Here is a 22,851-nt window from a genome sequence, read left to right on the forward strand (position 1 = left end):
AAATAATTTCCTGTTTAGAATATAAGTTTGGTTGAAGCATCTTTCTGCTTGTGAGAATTTACTTTCAAATTCTGTTTTCTTTGCAATATATTTCACTTAACACACTTTTTATTTTTCGAAAGTAATCTAGAAACCAAGTTGCAAAAATACTGATTATCTAGTGCAGGAACCTCATATCGGTACTGGATCAGAGTGTTCTAACCCGGAGACTTAGAGTTCCTACACAAAGGTCAGAACTTCAGTTCAAGTACAAAACATCCTTCTAGTATCTAAACCTCATTCCAGTGTAGGCACAATGTTCTAGTACATGAACGTTGTTGTAGTACAAGAATAACAATTTAGTGTAGGAAAGAATATCTTTAAAGAAGACAGATACACTAAATAACTTATTTATCACACTATCTCACTGAAGGTAAATATAAAGGGTCATTTCATTAGTTAATATTGTTAACAATGAATTAATAATCCATTTTATTTTCTAGAAAATAACTTTTCATTTATTCTAGCACCAGAATTTCTTTGAGTATCAATTTCCGCTTGATCATCATTTTTCTTTCGATTCTATAAATTTGAGATTTAAGAAGTAGAGAATCAGGAAAAGTTCGTATCATTTCTGGCTTTTCTTGTTCTTCGCCTCTAAGTTTATGAAACCCCTGGGTTGACAATTAAGTGTTGAAGGAGTCTGCTGAATTGTGATTCCTGCACCCAATAGTTGCGTCATTCATTGATAATCTTACAACTATCCTAGTGTTGTTGGGAAAAGTGTCTACTCAGAACGCCCCTATCCCACTAAGGTGTGATAGTGCCTTAGCAACAAACAAGGAAAACTACTTTCGTATTCTTCTTTATGAATTGTAAACGAAGAGGAATAGGATGAACTAACCTGTGTCTTTCGCTAGTCCTTTGATCCAATCTCTCTTCTCTTTGACAGCTCCCGCTACCTGCTCCCTTACTTGCCTAGCTTCACAAAGTTCCTGCAAGATCACAGAAGAGGAAAACTACACAAGGACATAGATTTACATTCATAAATAGCTTATGATCAGATTTAAGCTAAACATGCAAATATAACAAAACATCATTGATACACAAGAATGTAGGAGAAACTCAAATAGTTTTATTGATATAATAAGAAGATCCAGGAGGAGATACAACCAAGTGAGTCCCGATCCAGCATCAACCTCCCAGTAAAGAAATCCCTTCTTCACCTCCAGCAAAGCATAAATCACCCAATGCACTGATCTCAATCTCAAAACCAACAGCAATTCTCTGCAATGTACAAAATTCTAGCCTCTGTATCTCTAGGATGAGGGATCCATATATAGATGTATGCAGAGAGGATGAGTCAGCTTATGATTTGACTTGTGGCCTCTCTCTGTCAGTTCTTGCTTCCACTTGGAGACTGAGAGCCTCTTACTCATCCTTGGTCGAACTCAGTAAGGCAAGTGTCATTGAGGAAGATTCTGGAAGCTTCCATTGTCTGTCCACCTCGCGGAATGACACTGCCATTTGTCATTTCCCGCTCAGTGCACCCTGGTAGTGCATTTAGGTGCGTTGCAACGCACGTAGCTAGTGTACTTGGGTGCTATGCAATGCAGGTAGCTAGTGGAGCAGCTGAAATGATCCTGATTTGACTGGTTCTGAGCAGTTTCTGGTGGAGAACTTCTGGGAGAAGCTGTAGTTTGTTGACCTTGTTCCTTTAGGGGTAGGAACAACACTTTTAGGGACTTAGGATCCCTTGGTTTATGGACATTTCATGCTTAGAGCTGTAAGGCACAAAAATGTCTATAACAGTTGCCCCCTAAAGTATGAGGCCGTTTATCGGGTGAAATGCTTTATTAGGAGGATCCGAAGTTCTTTCAATGCTGGGAGGAGACCTGTAATAAGATACAATACAATATATTATTTTCATACTATTTTCATGATCTAGCTGAGGCGGGTATTCCCATGCTCAGCTTTATAAATTCATTTTTATGTACACGGGACAGACAATCGTCTGATGGTAGACTGATGATTTTGATGAAGTCATCATCCTTTTGGTAGGATGATTATCTATTCTACAATGCTGTACATGTCAATGTCTTTATTTTTCCTGAATATATATCACAGCCCGGATGGATGAAACTAGATCCGGGGTATTCAATCTCGTCTGATCTTCACTCGAAGTACAAGTCGATCCATGTGAAAAATGTTTTGAAGTCGAACATGGAAAGACATCGCTTGATTACCAGTCAATGATGTAAACTGTTAACAAGCGCGAGAGGAATCACCGATAAGGATGATGACCCTCAAGGTACTACAGTACAATTCACGTGGTGTGAATAAAGGACTTGGCATCGAACACCACGCAAAATCTTCCGGTCGAAGGTCATTGATGTATACCTGTTGCCGGAAGTGAGAAACTTGCCATTGAGGCATGCAAGCTTCAAAGTACTGAATGGGGTGTTCCTAGATCAACTTCTTGGATAATGAGTTGGTGTCGACAAGAAGCGATCCGTCAAAGGAGGGCCTTAATGAATCCCACACCAATGACACAGAACGGAGAAAATGATTTTGATGGAGGTGAAAACGATCTGATGATATATGGTTCAGGACGACGGTCATGAAGGAATGAAGTATAATGTATGGTAGTGGATGGGAACAGGTGACTTATCTGGATGACTTCTCTTGAACATGTCGGTGACACTTAAGTGATGGATCGGTAGCATTTACCCCAAATGTGGATGGTATGGCGAGACCATGGTGATGTGACCGGTGAATGAAACAACCCAACCTGACTCAGGCACGAAGTGGAAGTGTCATGTTCAAGAGCGACTTGCTACCAATAAAGATTCTTTGAGTTTTTCCCAATTTTTCCCCAGTCATTGCTGACCAGTACCTCTTTATTTTTGTCAAGCTTGAGGAGGATAACATATGCTTGTTCTATAATTTGCCCTTTGGGCAAACCCATCGCTATGTTTTAACGAGCCTAGCGATAGTGAAACTCGTTCTCGTCTAAAGACAAGTTTGTCGCTATTAATCTTTTTAACGAGTCTAACGACAAAGATAACTCGGTCCTTTTCATTTTTAGAGAGTCTGAAAAGGTACGTAAAGTTAATTCCGGAATTCCTTTTTCGTCATCTAATCCCTTAAGTCCGAAAAAGTATAAAACAATACAGAAGGGATGAATTTTCAATAGTTTTAATGAGCCGAACAAAACAAGCGCTCGATCTTTTTGTGCAATAATCCCTCGGGTCCAAAAAGATTAAAATCTAGAGGAGGGATAACACTTCCGGTCGCTTTAACAAGCTGGAAGGCCAAAACTCGGCAATCTTTTCATATTTTACGAGTCAGATGAAAAGAGCTTAAAGAAGACTCGTCTTTTGAGGAACGAGTGATAAAATGGGTAGCAGCTGATTCCAGGTAATGGTTGGAATTTTCCAATCACGGTAGTGTCACAAGGATGGCTAGTGAAATCACTCTTCGCAGCTGTTCCTCAAAATGGGTAAACAATCAAATGGAGGTGAATGATCGGCCAATGAAAAAGTGGAGGTGACGGTGCAAACACGACCAAGGCTTTAATGGCTGATAAGGCTACATTCACGGTGGTTATTTACCGGAGGATAGTTCATTTTTTAACGAGCTTAAACGCGGATTGAAACACTTGCTCAGTCTTATGTTTATTTTTTAACGAGCTTGAACTATGTGCTAAAACTGCTCGATAATCCAGTCATATGATGAGAATGTCTCATATAAAACGGCAACATTTATATTTTTTCCCCACATCCTTTCTTTATGCAAGTTAGGAAATGACTAATCCTACGAGTTTAAAGGGTTAACCTACGGGTTTAAAGGGAGGACATAAAAATTTAAAAAATAAATAGCCGCCCCTTGCTTGCATTCCTAAAGGTTTGCATGCCCCCAGGTATAAAATACGATTTCAAGGTTACCCCTCAATTTGCAGACAAAACATTTGTTCTATCAGGAAAGGCCTACCTCTTTCAGGTTACCAAAGATTGTCTCATTCGCGTTACAAATGAAACAATTCCTCGGCGATGTCTACGCCACACACATAACTTTGACAAGAGAATCTTATTCTAGAATAACCCCTCTTCCACTCACGGACGGGGTACAGACTAGTCATATTCTCCCGCGGAAACCTACCCTATACCCGAAGTTTTCCTGCCGAAGCAGACCAGGATGCATGCCCCCTGGGTTTCAGTCATATCCCTCCGAATTACTCGCGCTCATCGGGAGGACGGACTGGGGGTTGAGACATTTCTTGCGTGAAGAGACCATTTAGGGATGGTATATGACTATTTGCGATGCGTGATCCGGGAAATGAAAGCTGGTCCACGAGCTTGACCACTCTTCCTTTGTGCGGAAAACACATTACTCTAAAGAGTGAGGAGACGATGGCTCCCATGCGATAAATATAGTCTCGTCCAAGGAGTAGGTTATAATCCAAGGGTCCTTGAACGACCATTACGTTCATTTGAACTGTCTTCCCTTTCAATGTTATGGGCACATTGGGGAGGATCCCTAAAGGTCGACTGGTTCCTTTATCAAAGCCTGTCAGATTTCTCATCTCAGGCAAAAGCGATGGCGAACCAAGCGCTTTCCAAGTAGTAGAGGAAAGGATACTCACAAAAGCCCCCTCATCTATGATGGTACCAGCCATGACCATTCTATATATTTGGACGATAATTCTGAATGGTATGCTTGCTGGTAAACGGGGTCTGCCTAGTTGATTCCAGTCGAAGGAGACAACTAGGTTGCTTGGAGGTGGGACCGAGTAGACGGCTGGGTATGGCTCTGACGAACTTCCTTCCTGTGGTAAAGGAATGGGTAGATTGCCTCCGTGTTCGTCGGAGTATGTGTTGATGAAGAGAATTTGGACGGTGTCATCCTTGTTCTCTCTAGTGACTGTGTCATTCAAAGATAAAACCTCTGAAGGCAAGACTGGGTCAACTGCCGCCTCGACCTTTTGACTTTCGTCGGGTATGGATTCAGCTGGTTCATCTTCAATGACAGGCGCTTCAGCCGACCACTTGAGTGGGCCAGCTAGATTCTCAACTAACGAAGGACTCGGCAAGAGTTTTTTTATATCCAGGAGGAAGTCGTAACGGTGAAACTGGACGATCATCCAAAACTCTTTTAGCTTCGTCTAAGAAGGGACAACGGTGGATGGCGTGATCGCCTTCGCACAGTCTACAGGGAGATCTAGCTCTCCCTTTTTGTCCTGGGGCTTCACTTTCGCTAGTTGACGGTGTGCTTTCAACATGGCCATCAGAGGTTGACGACACCGGATTGTGCAAACGGGGAGACCAGTCCCTTAGTATCCGATGGATGCAAGGACAATCTCTGTGAAAGTGGTCTCCCTTGCAAATGACACATGGCGATTTAGGCCTGGTCGGTGCAGTGTGTGGATTTTCGTTAGACGACACTCATTTACCCCCATTCGCTTTTGGCTCCTTCTTCTTCTTCTCTTTCTTCTTCTTTTCCTCCTTCTCCTTAGGAACTTGACTTTTGGCTTTGCCAGCCCCATCAAGCGAAGAGGAAGGAGGAGAGGAAGAATTAGAGGAAGTAGAAGGTTGGTGGGTAACTCTGGACCGGTCTAACTGCTGATTCGATTGTTTAGGAATAGTGGTGTTCTGAACGACATTGGTTGAGAAGAGCCAGACTGGCAAGCCAATTGTCAGTCCTGGAAGCGACAATGTGGCCATGTGGGGTGCACCAACATCTCCCCAAGAGGAGAAGGGACTAGGATTTCCACTAAGGGGAATTCCTTGGTTGGTAGACTCCATTTTCTCAACCTAAGATCAACGTAGGAAAAGGGTATGAATATTCCGTTTAAAATAAATTTTAAGATGCTTGGACACAACTTGTTTTTTCAATTTTAAAGAGTCGAGAAAAAACAAAAGATGACTTTAGTCTCCTTCGATTTTTAATGAGCCTGAAGTGACAAGTGCTCAGATGGACCTTTTCCGTTAAGGAGTCTGAAAAGGAATGAAAGGGATTGCTCTAGAGATCTAGGTAGAGGGTGTGCCAAACCAATCACAAAACTGCAGAATACGTTTTACGGTATGGCAGTCAATCTTCCCGAATGTTGTGTTCGGTGCATTGCGATCAGTAGGGCGGCCGACACGGCTTCCTATGGATAAAATGTTTTAAGCTTATAGGGGTCTCCCAATATATACTCGACGGTACGTGGGAGCACAAGTCCGTACTGGCACTTATCATCTCAAAGTGGAGGAATCACCCAACCATCAGTGAAGACAACAGTTACCAGGCTTTACGACGCCGGAACACGTCTCTAGTCTAGACCTCTATGTTGTGCGTTAAGTTCCAAAGCGTTGTTAGATTCATTCAATTTATTTTAAGTTGATCTTTCTTAGAAGTTTGCCTTTTGGGATCACCACGAGATGTAGATGTAATTCCTAAATGCAATCTAAAGATGATAAGCAAGCTTTTATCTCTTTTCAGCAATGAAAATCCTAGCTACAAGGGAAAAGAAAGACACAATCTTTTCTCAAAGAGCAAAGAGCACACTGTAAATGCACTTTTCCTAAATCAAGCCATACAAACTATCAATATGCAAATGCACATATGCATGTATTTGTTTTCACTTTCTTAATATTGATGCCTAAAAAGAAAGTTGATGTACAAATCTGAATTTTCTTTTAAGTGAAAAACACAAACAAGCTTCCTTTCGAAATCAAAAGGTAGAGAAGATTACGACACTTTATGATTTTGAAATTAACACTTGTTTCGACACTAGAAAGTGACAAATTCAAACCAAAGGCAAAAGTAAAAGCATAATCGACTGTCAACAGCAAAGAAACTTCCTCCTAAGATCAAAATCGACACTTACGACAGATCTAAATCCAAGGACGACAGTATGACTATTCTACTCTTTCAATGGAAAACTGTAAATGATGTAACAAATACAAAAAGAACATCTACAGTCTTTTTCTACAAAGGAGGCGGAATTAAGGCAAAGAAAAGGGGTTTTCAGACAGGTACACACACTGATCACAGGCTGCAAAAATCAGAGACAAAGCTGGACAAAATGAATCAAAGAACCTCAGCTGCACAGGGCAAAGGCTGATCAGCGCACCTGTTGCACAGAGAAACTGAATTGCAGCGCAGGTAGCCCTCTCGGGACCTACGTTGAAATGCAGAACCTCTTCATAGAGGCTGCGCTGGGGCAGAAACGAGAATTCTATTCGGGTTCTGGGTCACGATTTGCAGTTTAATCTATGGTTTTTGGCCGAGTAAAAGAAACCAGTAAGGTACAATCAGAGGGATGATTTAAAGGAGGACTAAGAGCTATCACAAAGGGTAATCAGATCATTTGTGAATCAGTTGTTCAAATCATAAACAAATCCAGAGAGTGGATTGAAGTAGCAGGTGTCTACTTTGCATTTGATAATGGCAAATGCAGTTCGATTGCTACTTCTATGTTTATGAAAAAAAACAAGAGAAACACAAACAAAACTAACTAGACACGATCCCTAGCGGAGTCGCCATTTTGTTGTTGGGAAAAGTGTCTACTCAGAATGCCCCTATCCCACTAAGGTGTGATAGTGCCTTAGCAACAAACAAGGAAAACTACTTTCGTATTCTTCTTTATGAATTGTAAACGAAGAGGAATAGGATGAACTAACCTGTGTCTTTCGCTAGTCCTTTGATCCAATCTCTCTTCTCTTTGACAACTCCCGCTACCTACTCCCTTACTTGCCCAGCTTCACCAAGTTCCTGCAAGATCACAGAAGAGGAAAACTACACAAAGACATAGATTTACATTCATAAATAGCTTAGGATCAGATTTAAGCTAAACATGCAAATATAACAAAACATCATTGATACACAAGCATGTAGGAGAAACTCAAATAGTTTTATTGATATAATAAGAAGATCCAGGAGGAGATACAACCAAGTGAGTCCCGATCCAGCATCAACCTCCCAGCAAAGGAATCCCTTCTTCACCTCCAACAAAGCATAAATCACCCAATGCACTGATCTCAATCTCAAAACCAACAGCAATTCTCTGCAATGTACAAAATTCCAGCCTCTGGATCTCTGGGATGAGGGATCCATATATATATGTATGCAGAGAGGATGAGTCATCTTATGATTTGACTTGTGGCCTCTCTTTGTCAGTTCTTGCTTCCACTTGGAGATTGAGAGCCTCTTACTCATCCTTGGTCGAACTCAGTAAGGCAAGTGTCATTGAGGAAGATTCTGGAAGCTTCCATTGTCTGTCCACCTCGTGGAATGACACTGCCATTTATCATTTCCTGCTCAGCGCACCCTGGTAGTGCATTTAGGTGCGTTGCAACGCACCTAGCTAGTGTACTTGAGTGCTATGCAACACAGGTAGCTAGTGGAGCAGCTGAAATGATCCTGATTTGACTGGTTCTGAGCAGTTTCTGGTGGAGAACTTCTGGGAGAAGCTGTAGTTTGTTGACCTTGTTCCTTTAGGGGTAGGAACAACACTTTTAGGGACTTAGGATCCCTTGGTTTATGGACATTTCATGCTTAGAGCTGTAAGGCACAAAAATGTCTATAACACCTAGTATGGAGATAGTGTGGCAATGACATGCATATGTGACTTGACACTTGGACCAACCATATGTCAGTTATTATATTCAATTTATTACAAGCATGCATTTTTCATTGATTCATCATTTTAAGTTGGTAGTGGGTCCAATCATTAGTAGATTGAGTTATTATGTTGATAGGAATTTTTGGACGAGTGTCATGGAGTCTTATGGTAGACACATGTATGGGATAATGATGATGTAATAGTGTTTCTGGGAAAACTAGTATTCCTAAAGAATGCGAGCCCTATAGGTTTGGCAGCTACCCTAGAAACAATAGTTTAAATCAATTCAATGATTTTTCCTATGTGTAACAGATAAGAGAAAGATAATGGAACCAATCTGGATCTTCCTCTTAATCCCTTGCTTGATCTCTCTCTCCTTTGGCAGATCCTACAACTCCTCCCTATACTTAACACGCTTGGAGAGTACCTGCACAAGTACAGCAACAAAGAACCGTCAAAGCATCGTGATCTATTACAACACAAACATTACAGAATAAGATATATAATGAACAAATGATAGCATTCACAATTGCATAATCATATGGGAGAAAACTTGAAGATCTTTATTAATAGAAAGGAGAATGCCAACCCAGTTGTCTGATCCAATGCCATCCTCCCAGCTTCAATCCTTCTTCACCTCATGAAATAGCAAGATCAATCAACAAGAATACAATGCTCTCTCCTTAATGACAAACTATCAGCACTTACTTGCAATTCACCACATTTTAGCCTCCTGATCTCTTGGTTTAGAGATCCATTTATAGATGTTTGCAAGGGTGTGAGTCATCCATGGGGTTTGATTAGTGTCATTTCACTTGTTACAATTGGTTCCATAAGAGAAGGGATTGGAGATGGTTTCCTAGATCCCTTATTCATCCTTGGACAAATTCAGAGAGGCAAGTGGCACAAGAGAAGTTTCTAGAAGATTCCATGAGCAATCATCTGACAAACTATCCTGGACATTTGTCCATCCTCGCCCATCACACCCTATAGAAGGCCTAAATAGTATGAATCGCACCTTGGCAGTGTACCATTCAGTATGCATTGCACTTTGCCAGTGGAGCAATCAATATGGTTCAATTTAGGCAATTTCTGGATGGTTTCTCAGATGGAACTTTTGGGGAATGTTGTATTCAGATGACTATGTTCCTTTAGGGTATGAAACAACTCTTTTAGGGGTTGATGAGCCCTAATACACTGACCTATAAGTTTGGGGTTGATGTGCCCAAATATTTCTATAACAAATAGTCATGATGTATCATGTTTTTGAGTCAGTGGTCCATAGGAGATGATCATAACAACAATGTAATTCATTGAAAATCTATGTAATATGCTCATGGAGCCATGTACTTGTATTGTACTATCTTTTGGTCTTGTAGTCATGGGTCATGAGGTCATGTAATAGTCATGTATGAGGTTTTTATGTCACTGCTACAACCATGTATTTATCAATGTATATGTCACTTGAGTCATGGTCATGTGGAGTCTCGGTCCATATGGTGCTTCTATTTGTCAAAAGGAAGCATTACTTGTGGTGGAAGTGGTTCACTAGAACATGGAGTGATGTTCGATATGGCATGTGTTCAAGGGGAGAATATATTTTCTCTTGTTTACTTCAGCCATCCATTTTTGGCATTATGATATGATTGAAGGTGTTCATGGTGTGCCTCATGCTATGATAATGTTTTTTGGGTTTTGGCCTCATGTTATGAGAAGAGAGGTGGATGATGGCGATTGATTTTGCTGCTATGTGGTTGCTATGTGGAGGAGTGTTGGTTGGTTCCTCATATGCATATTGATGCATATACTTGATGCTACTCATGGTTTTGATTATGATGATGTTGCATATGATGATTGTATGGTTGCCTTATGTTAGCATATTTCTTCTTATTGCTAGAGGTTGTTGGTTGGTATGCTGCTCTGGCTTATGATTGGTCTATTTACTGCTATTGATATGAGAGGCTTGGATGTTGGTTGATATGCATCATATATGGAGGCAAGATGCTTCAATGATTGTTCTTCAGTTCTTTCTACCTTATCATATGGATTTGTCCATTTTCCATCAATGTAAAATGGGGAGTGATAATGGAGATTGGTTTGGAGTTTGTGTATGGTTGCTATCAATACCAAAGTGGGAGATTGTTGGAATTATGGTGTGTATGGTTCCATCTAGTTGATGTTGGCATTGGTTCATGATGGTAGCTAGTTCATGTTGGCATTGATGTAAACCCTATGTAGACTAGCTGATATTTGGATTTGTTCCTTATAGCATGGTTGCAACTAGTTGAGTTGTCATTAGGATGATTGTGTTGGCATTGATGTCAACTGTATGATGTCACACACATGATGGTCAGATGATGGCATTAGTATGGCTAATGGTTGTTGATGTTGCTACAAGTGGATGATGGAGATCTACATGTGATGGAGATGACTTGTTGTAGTATGATGGATTCATAATGATGATGATGATGATGTAGAGCTTTATAGGTTTGTTCAAATGTGTTTCCTTGTGGAAATGTTTGTTTGAGAGTGGAGGACTTGTTGGTGCACTTTCCAACCTTGTTTGTTGGCCTTTTAGGTCAACTTGGCAGTGACACTTGGGAGAATTTTTTTATGTACTTGCAGAGGTGTTGCTGATCTTAGTAGAGGTTTGGAGGCGAGTTCAGATACTAAAAGAGGATCCAAAAAATGAAAGAGGTTCTGAGCTGAGCGCCTGTGGTTTTTCCTTATGCTTTGCCCTAGTCACATGGAGATAGGCTTATGCAAGTGACTCAAAGGCTCTAGTCATTGGGAGATAGGCTTGTGCATGCGACTGAGATTTTTTGCAAAAAATCCTCCACATTCCTATAGGTTTCTGGAATGAGTTGTAAATGTTGGGAATGGTTTATTAAGGTCCTCCAGTGATGTGAACACGTTTTAGTGCATAAGTAGTGACATTATTGGTTGATTTAGTCCAATTTTTTAACCTTTGATCCCAACCCAAAGGTCAAATTTTCCCTTCATGTTTTATATACTTCACTTTGGAGCTGAATGATGGTTGATGGTGAGTGTATGTGTGTAAGAGAAGGCTGCATTGAGTGAGTATGATTTATAGCGATTAGTGAGCTTGATTGCTTCAGTGTATGAGCTCTAATGGTAGAAATATGAGAAAATCTATTTCCCGAAGCATAGTATTGGTTAAGAATTTCAAATTTTAGATCAAAGATGCAGAGAGTTGCAGTAGAGTGTGGTATTAATGGAGAGATTGAAATAACTCCAAGCTTATGAATCTCACATTTTTTTTTGCAGGAGATGTTGATGCATTTGGCACATAACAATAATGTTTTATGTTGTTGATTATATGATGCAACATTCATATTTTGGTGAGAGGGTTTGATATTATGGTGGAGTATGAGTTGTGTTTTTTATGTTGTTTGGTGATGATATTTTAGAATTGATTTGGACACTATTTTTCCGAAGTACATAGCATATTTTTTGTGTTTTTATTTATTGATGAGATTGTCTTGCTGCTAGAGGTCGTATTGTAGAGCTGAATTGAGTTGAGAAGAAAGTCTTGGGATCTAGTGTGAAAATATATGAAACAAGATTTGCATAGAGTATAGGATCAATGAATTCATGGATGTGGTGGAGTGATTACGAATTTTCACCAGAAGGAATAGTTTCTCAATCTAATGGTAGTTGGATAGTCCGATCAGATTTGGGTGAGGATCGATTGATTGTGGTGGATTTCAGCGGATGAGATTAATGTGAGAACATAGTCTTCCGAGCTGATTAGTAGAAACAAATCTCCAGGTTGATGGGAGTTAACTGATTGTATATGAGGTCGAGTCTCCAAGGTGATTAGAGTCAACAATCTATGTAAAAGAACTATATTTTCTTAATAGAAGAATCATAGCAGTGCAACAACAACAAGGGTGGTTTTTTGCCCGGTGAAGCGTTTTCCACCAGATATCTTGTGTCTCTATTGTTGATGGTTTTTATGGTTTTGTTTGATGGTTTTGTTTTGTATTGTTTCTATCATGATTTAGTTCATGCTGCTTCTATTTTTACATGTTTATCATTTACTTGATGATATATGTAAATGTTATGAAACTAGCTCAAGAAAAGATAGAAAAGATAGATCAACGCCTTAGAATTCAGCCTCTTCGAGGGGGCAACCTCCTTTACATTACATAAATGAACAATTCTTGGATGATACAAATGAAAAGACCTCCTTTCTATATATAGGATTCCCAGGGGTCATAACATAATCAGAGCCGACATAACAATAATAATGTAAGGGCACAATAATAACAATAGTGGGCTTCTATGGGGCACAATAGTAACAATATGGGCACTACATGGGTACATCAATATAATAAGTGGGTTGTACTAATAACAATAAGGGGTTACACTAGTAGTATAGGGGCCTAACATGCCCCTCTCCTTCAAAAATCATTGTCCTCAATGCTTGAGTAGTTCTTGATGCTTCTGTATAAAATTCTTGTCCTCCCATGTGGAATCTTCAGCGGGTAAGTTCTTCCACTTGATGAGATACTCTGAAATTGATCGATTTCATAGCTGTCAGGTTCTTGTTTCTGTGAATGCTCCAAGTTCCAATATGATTTTTCCTTCCTCTTCAATTTCTGGCAATATTGTTTGAATTGGGATCTTTTGCAACTTTTGAATAAGTGGCCATACTTCTTCGTCCTTCTTCCATTCATCCCTTGCTTCATTTATCCAATCTGGTTGGATAATATAAATAGCACAAAACAATGCTTCCACATCCTCATCCTTGAAGAGTCTTCCCATTTGGTAAGGTCGACATTTTTTAAGTGCATGTAGTATTGCCAACATTTCCTTCTCATAAATAGCTTGCTTGAGATGTAGCAGTAAAAATACCCAATCACCTACATCAAAACATTTTTCACTACGATGTTGATCTACCTGTTGTTTCGTTTGATTTTGCACCGAAGTGGCGTTATCCTTTAAAAGTTGGAGAACTTGTTGTTGATGCTTGATGTGATCATTCACTGCTTGAACCTTTTTCTTCTTGATATGTCCTTCTATCTCTAGAGTTTGAGGAGTGGTAATTTCTTCCAATCCTTTACAAGATATGGTCGGATTCATTTCTTGATGCTCGATGTGATCTTTCACTTCTTGAACATTTTTCTTCTTGATATGTCCTTCTATCTTGATAGTTTGAGGAGTGGTAATTTCAAACAATGAATTACAAGATATGGTTGGATTGATTTCTTCTTTCTCGATGTGATATTTCACTTCTTTCACCTTTTTCTTATTGACATGTCCTTCTATATTAAGAGTTTGAGGAGTGGTAATTCTTGCCAATGCTTTACAAGATATGTTCTGATTCATTTCTTCTTTCTCTGGGGTGGGGTCCTGGCATATATCTTCTTCTTTTGATGTTTCTTGATCCTTTTCTTCCTCCTTTTCATATTCTATATAAAATAATTTCTTCTCAGCACACTTATGATATTTAGTGCATTTGCTATCACAATTGTAACAAAGCCCTTTTTCCCTTTTCTCTTCCAATTTTTGTGGTGTAACCCTTGTAGGTTGTGGAAGGCTAGGAGAAACAACACTTCCATCTTTATAGTTGTGAGGGGTAGGCTTCCTGGTTTCCATAATTTTTCTTTCCACTATGTCACAAAGCCCTTTTACTCTTTCCAATTGTTGTGGTGTTGCTCTAAAGAAGGTGTTGCTCTTTGTATCCTCATAATGTGCTATCATTTCCTCCGTGAAAATTGACCACATAACAAGTTGTTTACGAGAACAAAGCCCTTCGTACCATAAAAATTGATCTGGTTCTAAATATGAAGATGCAATACATACCTTTTGTAACAGTTGTACGCCATGTAGATCAAAATATTGCTCCATCTGAAGTATCCAATTTACCGGATCCTTGCCATCAAACTTCCTCATCTTGCTTTTTCTTGATTTTAGGAGCTCGACCTTGAAACGACTGTAACTCTGTACTTTCGGATCTTTAAGTTCAGAAATTGTGATCTATAGTAGCCCTCTGTGTCCTATTCCCAATGCCACTAGTCTGATCCAAATTGGATTCTCTAAGAAAAAGTTATGCACAATCTCCCAAGATGACCTGATTATAGACCTTTCCAGAAGAGTGAACTTGTATGAAGTGCCACGTGTCATTGTTTCAACCTATGGATCTACAAAATGCATACAAGAAACTACAGTCCGTCCTCTTTCTATACCTTCTTACAAAATTTCAATCCGATCCCCAGAGTGAAAGTTATGACGATTTTCCCCAGGTCGCCTGTTTTGAATGTAATTCAGGAGTCTGCAAAAAGACCAACTTCCTCAGATCATATCTCCGCAAATATCGTGCGAAAAGCTCTAAAATTTGGACCCAAGGTTTAACGAAATTTCTTCTCAAATGGGTTTTTTTGGGACTTCTGAAACGTCACAGAAACAAAGTTATAGCGAAAATTCCACGATGACCGGTTTGGAGCACCGAAACCCTAGAATCCAAAGCTCTGATACCAAATGTTATGAAACCAGCTCAAGAAAAGATAGAAAAGATAGATCAACGCCTTAGAATTCAGCCTCTTCGAGGGGGAAACCTCCTTTACATTACATAAATGAACAATTCTTGGATGATACAAATGAAAAGACCTCATTTCTATATATAGGAGTCCTAGGGGTCATAACATAATTAGAGCCGACATAACAATAATAATGTAAGGGCACAATAATAACAATAGTGGGCTTCTATGGGGCACAATAGTAACAATATGGGCACTACATGGGTACATCAATATAATAAGTGGGTTGTACTAATAACAATAAGGGGTTACACTAGTAGTATAGGGGCCTAACAGTAAAGCTGCTAACAAGTGTGTGATTCAATAAAGTTAATAAAAGGCTAAAATTGTTAAGAAGATCACATTACTGATTCACCCCCCCTCTCAGTAGTGCTCAAAGGTTTCCATTATCTAGATCCTGAATTAGGGAGGGTGGCATTGGTCTTGGAGCTCTGACCTTAGATACACACCTAGATCCCTCGGTTGGTGTTAGAGCTAAAGCCTGACAGTACCTAGAAGGGCTAAAACTTGGAACATACCTTAGTCCCATCTGATTAAAGACCTTGGTCAATTATCTAATATGTATCACTGCGTGTGATATGACTCTTCGTAGAACATATCATTTTGAGATCTTCCATGTACCTATATGTAATAATGAATACCTCCCTAGTTAAGAGGGAGTGTTCAAGAATGTAACTAGTGTCGATCTTCATAATTTTCTTTAGGTCATGATGTAATATATTTTTCAAAAGAAAGAAAAATTAATTTTTTTTGTTAAAATAAATTGACTTATTAAATCATGGGTTTTATGCCTTGGTCAATGGTAAATATGCAAAAGCACCCATTGTGTGCTCTAGGTATTTTATTTTAAGTCAAAGTCAAAGTCATAAACCCTTCTTGGGCTTTGCATGTCAAGAAATAAAATTATTTTGTTGTGATTAAGTCATTATTTCCTCCACCATCAAGTCGGAGTTCCATCAATTCAAGTTGGCTTCAAAAGGGAAAACTTTGAACTACTATATATACCATGCATTCGACCTACTTTGGATGATGCAAAGTATGGATTTGTTCTACAATTAAAGTTTCAAGAAAAGGGTGCGAAGTCTAAAGGAATAGGAGAAAAGTTCAAGTGAAGGAGTGGGAAATAAGTCTAAGAAAAAGACAAAAGTTTATGACACAAGTATTAAGGATCTATGATCTAGTTGTAGGGGACGAAGGTTTAAAACATCTCAGAAATTGCAGGACCAAAGAGTTGAGCTTCAGGATTGCAGAAAGAGTTTCAAGAAAGGAAATGACAGGACAATTTGATGTTTCTCCATGGGAGGTTGAATTTATGGATGGAGGAGAATATTTGTATTGGTCAAAAGGTCTAGGCTGTCTCAATTTGATTTTATAGTGGAAGAGTTTGACTGGGTTTTCCCCTTCATAATGAGTTTTCCCTGGCTGAGTGCCTACATCTTGTGTTCGTGATATTCATTGTTTGGAATTTATCTTTATGACAAGAATATAATAGTTGAAAGAATAACTAAAAATAAAATTCATAAGAAAATTTCAAATAAAGAGAAATAAAAAAAATGCAAATCATAATTAAGCTGCCCTAAAGGATTTCTCAACACCAACCAAGTCTGATATTTAAAAACAACAATTTCCTTAAGCAATGGAATTTGTGTCCCTCTCTGAGTGGTTTAAAATAATTACAATTATTTACAATAGATAAATGTTAACTAGGGGATTTCACATAAATCACACCCATATTAACAAAATACACCATTTTTGTAGACCAAGTAAGACATGAGAAATGGGGGATATGACCCCACAAGAGGGAAATGTGTGTTGGGGGGGGGGGGGGGGTGTGGAACTAAGACATGGTTCCTAATCCATGAAATATAATATTATATTAAAAAATCAATTTATGAACATTTCCCAAAGTTATGAAGACATGACATAATCCTAGGTCCAAAAAGTGAGGGGGAAGTAGTCTATGTGAGTCCCCAGGTGGTGGGGTGAGTTCCTTATGTGACACTTGGTAGAGATATCATATGGATACAAAATTCATGTTTCCATCATTCTTTTAATCATTCCATGATCATTCACCACCACTTGACTATCTTTCTTCCATATTTTCCTATTGGTTCACGATGGAGATTGGTCGATAGGTGAGAAAGGATAGTTCCCTAGGTGGAATTTCTATGAACATATCTCCTTACTCACCTTGGGTAACGTTGTAGCTCAAAATGGATATTCGTTGGGTATAATTTCCCTGTGAGAGGCCCGAGGGATACTTGGAAGACTCTTAAGGGTAGTTAGAAACCCTAGAGATACAATACTTTGAGTCCACTTAGTTGGTTTGTACTGGAATCCCAAGAAGAGGAGTGACATAAATCAATGGATTGTAAAGGCAGAGAAGGGGTGCATGACCTTAGGTTGTGCACATTGGCAGATGTGCTACTGTAGTTAGCGAGGTTATTGGAGTTGATAGCTGGCATATTAGTTCTTTGGTACTATCTCTATGACTGTAGTTGGATTTAGGTGAGCCTTTCCTCAGACAAGTTGTAGCTCCAACTCATGGTTGACTCCCCTATTAAGAGATTTATAGAAATGAGGTTTATGTTTGGGTGGAACATATAAGGTTTGCATCTATTCAATGAATTACATAATACACACATGTTTACTATATATTTAAATGCTCATTGATGTGTTATTTCTTATATATACATGTTGTTTGCATTTTTTGTTTGTTTTACATATTTTAAATTTCCTTTATGAGCATGTCAATTAATGCATATCATGGAAGCATGCATGAATTACTCATGATAGAACTAAATTATGGTACAAGGGTATTATAATAGAGGAATTTAGTGGGTATAAATGTTATATAATGAATTCATGTATTCAATCAATAGACATTTGATATACAACAAATTTTTTATATCATTTACGTATAGTTAACATACAACAGTTCTTTTTATACCATCAACAAATTGTCCATTTGCATAGATATTTGATGGGTGTTTAATGCACCAGTCAATCTATCTATTTATTTGATGGTCAATCAACAATTAATGGGCCAACTATTTATTCAATGGGAAATAGATAGATAGGTTACTAAGTGGACGATTTTGAGTGAGTTGACTAGAGGGACAAATGTAGTAACAATTATGGTAGAGTTGAGCGGTATCAGAGCTTAATGGTTCATACACTAGACCTACATTAAGTTGAAGATTAACAATTGTAAAGTTAACCTTGACAAATTTTAGAAAAATATAGTTGATTGAATCAATCAATTCGTTGACTAAAACAAATACTTGATTTGCATATTACAATGGTTGACTGATTCAACTACCTAGTCAAATCCTCTATATAGTTGACTGACATATTTTACTAGTTGATTTGATTTGATGATTGATCAAGTTGACTATTTAGTTGACATACTTTTGTTGTTGATTGACTTTACTATGTAGACTATGAATGCATTTCATTGGTTGATCCAACCCAATGTTTGATCGATTCCATTATTTAGTCGATTTGTCTTTACAACAAAATGGCATATTATTTTGGTTGATCCGAATCACAATATACTAGCACATTATTTTGGTTGACCCAACCAACGACTAACTAACATATCATTTTGGTCAACTCAATTGAAGATCAACTAATGTATCATATTGTTTGACCTAACCAACAACCAATTGATGTATCCTTTTAGGTGACCTAACCGACTGCCAACTGACATATCATTTTGGTCTACTTGACTGATAATCGATTGATGTATCATTTCAGTTGAACCAACTGAAAATCGATTAACATATCACTTTGGTTGACTGAACCTATCATTTAGTTGATTCATTTTTGCAATTAACTAACAATAAAGTAACTTTTCAAACGAGAACTAAACCAAGTTCTCACTTTTTTAGAGTTGCAAAAAAACATCTTTTTTTTGGAGCATATTTTTGACACTTTAAATTTTCTTATGTATTAAGTATGCACATTTTTTTTAAATGTTAGTGATTTTCATGTCAATTTTGAAAAGTGTTGATGCAACATCAACCCCCTTTTTTGGGGCTTAATTTTGGCATTTAATGTTTTCTTGACATATTAAGTATGATTTGTTTTTTATATGTTGGTTATTTTCATGCGGATTTTGAAAGTAGCATCAACTTTTTTTTAGGCATATTTTTAACACTTTAAATTTTCTTATGTCCTAAGTATGCACATTTTTTTAAAATGTTGATTATTTAATCATTTTTCAAGTTATCTTTTTTCTCTTCTTATTTTTCATCCCAAGATGTTTGTTTTTTCATGGCTTTTCAAACTTGTGTTATATATATATATATATATATATATATATATATATATATATATATAGATATATATATATATATATATATATATATATATATATATATAATACTCTAATACACAAAAAAATAATTTTAAACATTCAACAAAAAATACACATTTTGCATATAGATATAATGAAAAGAATATGTATCTCGAGAAATTTTCGCTAAAAATGACATGTTAAACAAATGATTTTTATGAAAAAATTGAATAAAAAAGCTGGAAAAATAACAAATTTTATGAAATTTATATCCAAAGATTATGATATTTGATATTTTTTTCAAAAAAAAGAATCAAAATTTTTTTTAATTAAAAATAAAAAAAAAATTTTAAAACAATAAAATTTAAAAGGAAAAAAACATTAGAAAATAAATAAATAAAAAATGAACATAATAAAAAAAACATTAGAAAAACATGAAATGAAAAAATGAAAAATATAAATATAAATATAAATATAAATATAAATGAAAAAAATAAAATAAAATTAAAAGAAAAATCAATTTTTTTTTAAGTATTGGCGACCTTGACCTCGATTGGTGGAGGTTGATCCCCATAATGAGCCTCAGCCAGTCGGGGGCCGAGGGGTGACTGCAAGCGCTGGCGAAGTGAGTGTTGATGCCCTTTCTCTGGCCCTTTGGCCCCCGGCTGGCGGAGGCCGATTCCCATAATCAACCCTCCGCCAACCGGGGGCCAAGGGTGACTTTTTTTTTATTTTTATTTTTTATTTTAGCGATATTAATTTTTTTTAAATTATTTTAATTTGTTTGAATGCTTAAAGAAAATTCTAATGTTTTTCTATATATATATATATATATATATATATATATTTTTTTTTAACTTCATACTTATTATGGTTTAAATAATTATTATTATTATTATTTTAAATTTCTTTTAATTTGTATTTAATTTGCTTGTTTTTATATTTTTATATTTTTAATTATTCAATTTGTTTTTATTTATTTTTTATTTTTTATATTTTTGGTGTTAAATTTTAGTTTTTTCCTCTTGAATTATGTTTTTTTGAAACGTTTTTAAATTTTTTTGTTTGTTTAAATTTAATTTTTTATTTTAACATTTTTTTATGCTTATTTTTTGTTTGGCATATTATATATATATGTTTGATTTTTTTGGGTCATTTTTCATTTTCATTTTTATTTTTTTGTTTTAATATATTTTTTTATTTTAGTTTTTTTTTTCATTTTTTTTGTTTAGTTTTAGTTTTAGTTTTAATATTTTCAATCTCTAAATTTTTGTTTTGTTTTACGTTTTTATTTATTTATATATTTACTTATTATTTTGTTTTGTTTTGTTTTTTTTGCAGGGTTCGTGTATGCTGATTCCATTTTTTGCCAATTTGATAGTTGATTTTAAAGTTTTCATGGATCAAGCCTGCCCCCACAATGTGTTAATTTCATGGTTGATTTTTAAGATTTTGTTGCAATGAGTCGAGTTCACCTACATTGCGTGTCAATTTGATGGTTGATTTTTATATTTTTGTTGCGATGTGTCAAATTGTCTTAGACTAAGATTTCAAAACATCGATACTTTTAGCATTTAAAAAAGAAATTACTCTTGGTATAATGACTCTTTCATTTAGGTGTTCATTTTTAAAGCTTTTTTTAGGCATATAATTTTTCTATAATGCCATGGTTGAAATATATTGAAAACTTAAAGTTTTTTGCAGTCGTGATATTTGGTTTTAATTCCATGGTTGAAACTTGTCAACATTTTAAAATTTTTATTTTTATTTTATTTTTATTTTTATTTTTTTCTGAGTCTTGATATTTTATGTTTAATTCTATGGTTGAAAACAATGATAAGTATTTTATCTTTAATGTTGTAGTTGAAAATTGTTGGAATTTTAAGGCTTTTCAGAGATGTGATATTTTATCTTTAATGTTGTGCCTAAAAATTGTTGGAATTTTAAGGTTTTTCAGAGTCATGATATTTTATCTTTAACGTCATTGCTAAAAAATGTTGAAAATTTACTTTGAAAAGAAAGACGTTGTCCCAACATCAACATTTTTTGTTTTCATGTTGTTTTTTCATGTTTAAAAATTGGTTTTCGCTGCCATTTTTTAAAAAAGTTCAAAATATACCATGAAAAAAAAACGTCGTTCTAGCATACACACTTTTCATTTTCGGGTTGTTTTTTTCATGTTTTCTTTTGGGTTTTTTGGCTAGAGTTCTCGTTTTGATGTTACAGTTCTCGTTTGATAAGTTACTTTGTTTAACTTATGCATTGGTCGATATAACCCATAGGTTGACCAAATTAAATTAAATTATTCATCATGTATTTGCAGTCAACCAACATACTATACTGGTTAGTGAGATGGTTTACTTGACAATCTAGACCATTCGATTCGTCAACTAAAACTCGCCTACACGCATAGCTTTTGGTGAAAATTTTCAACAAAGAAGATGTCAAAAGGTTCAAAATCTAGGTTAATACATCAAATGCCTCAACAATAGTAAAATCAATGAGTTTTTGCTATGATTTTTCTTAAGGTTGTCTCAAACTTTCAAGGCATTTTTAAGGCCCTAAATGACATTTTTAGATGTCAAAAATTTCAATGGTTGTATGTGCTTGTAACACATAGAGCTTCAACCATATCAAATGAAAGATATTGGAGAGTGTTTTTTGACATGATATTACACATGCAAAAAAAAGTCAGTATGTGAAAGTTACACTCGAAATAGTGAAGGAGATAAATTAGGAACCTATCCATGGAGTCATATTTGAAATGTATGCATCCTAATTCTTAAGGAATTAGCCATAAAATTCTTGATCGAATTAGGAGAAAAATGGGTTAGATTGAAAAAATTTAAATAGTCATATTTTTTTCATCCAAATATTAGATTTGAGCAAATGAATAGTCAATGGAAAGCTAATAAATAATAGAATTCAATTTTCAACCTAGAATTTTGAATTGAGCAGTATAGTGTTTTTATAAAATTAAAAGAAAAATTCCAGTGGCTTACAGGGGTAGATGATATTTCTGATGTTATATATGTATGTATATATGTATGTATGGAGAGAAAGAGTTATATTTTATGCACATGACAAAGTTGAGATACATGTAGATTAAACAAATCATCTAAGGGTAGAGAAGAATCTAAATGGAGACTAGAGAGATGACATATGCACAAGGGTAATACAACCATAAAGAGTTACTATTGTGTAATAGGATTATTTTATACACATTACAAAGTTGAGATACAGGTAGATTAAACATATAATCTACGAGAAAAGAGGCATCCAAATTGGGACTAGAGATATGGTTGATGCTCAAGGGTCCTAAAACCATAAAGAGGGAGAATTTAGATGAATGAATCTTGGAAACATTGACAAAAACTCAAATGGTCATGGACAAGACA

Source organism: Pinus tabuliformis, chromosome 5_2, assembly GCF_031772625.1.
Source record: "Pinus tabuliformis cultivar Carrire ecotype Pingquan chromosome 5_2, CPIR1, whole genome shotgun sequence".
Taxonomy (NCBI): Eukaryota; Viridiplantae; Streptophyta; class Pinopsida; order Pinales; family Pinaceae; genus Pinus; species Pinus tabuliformis.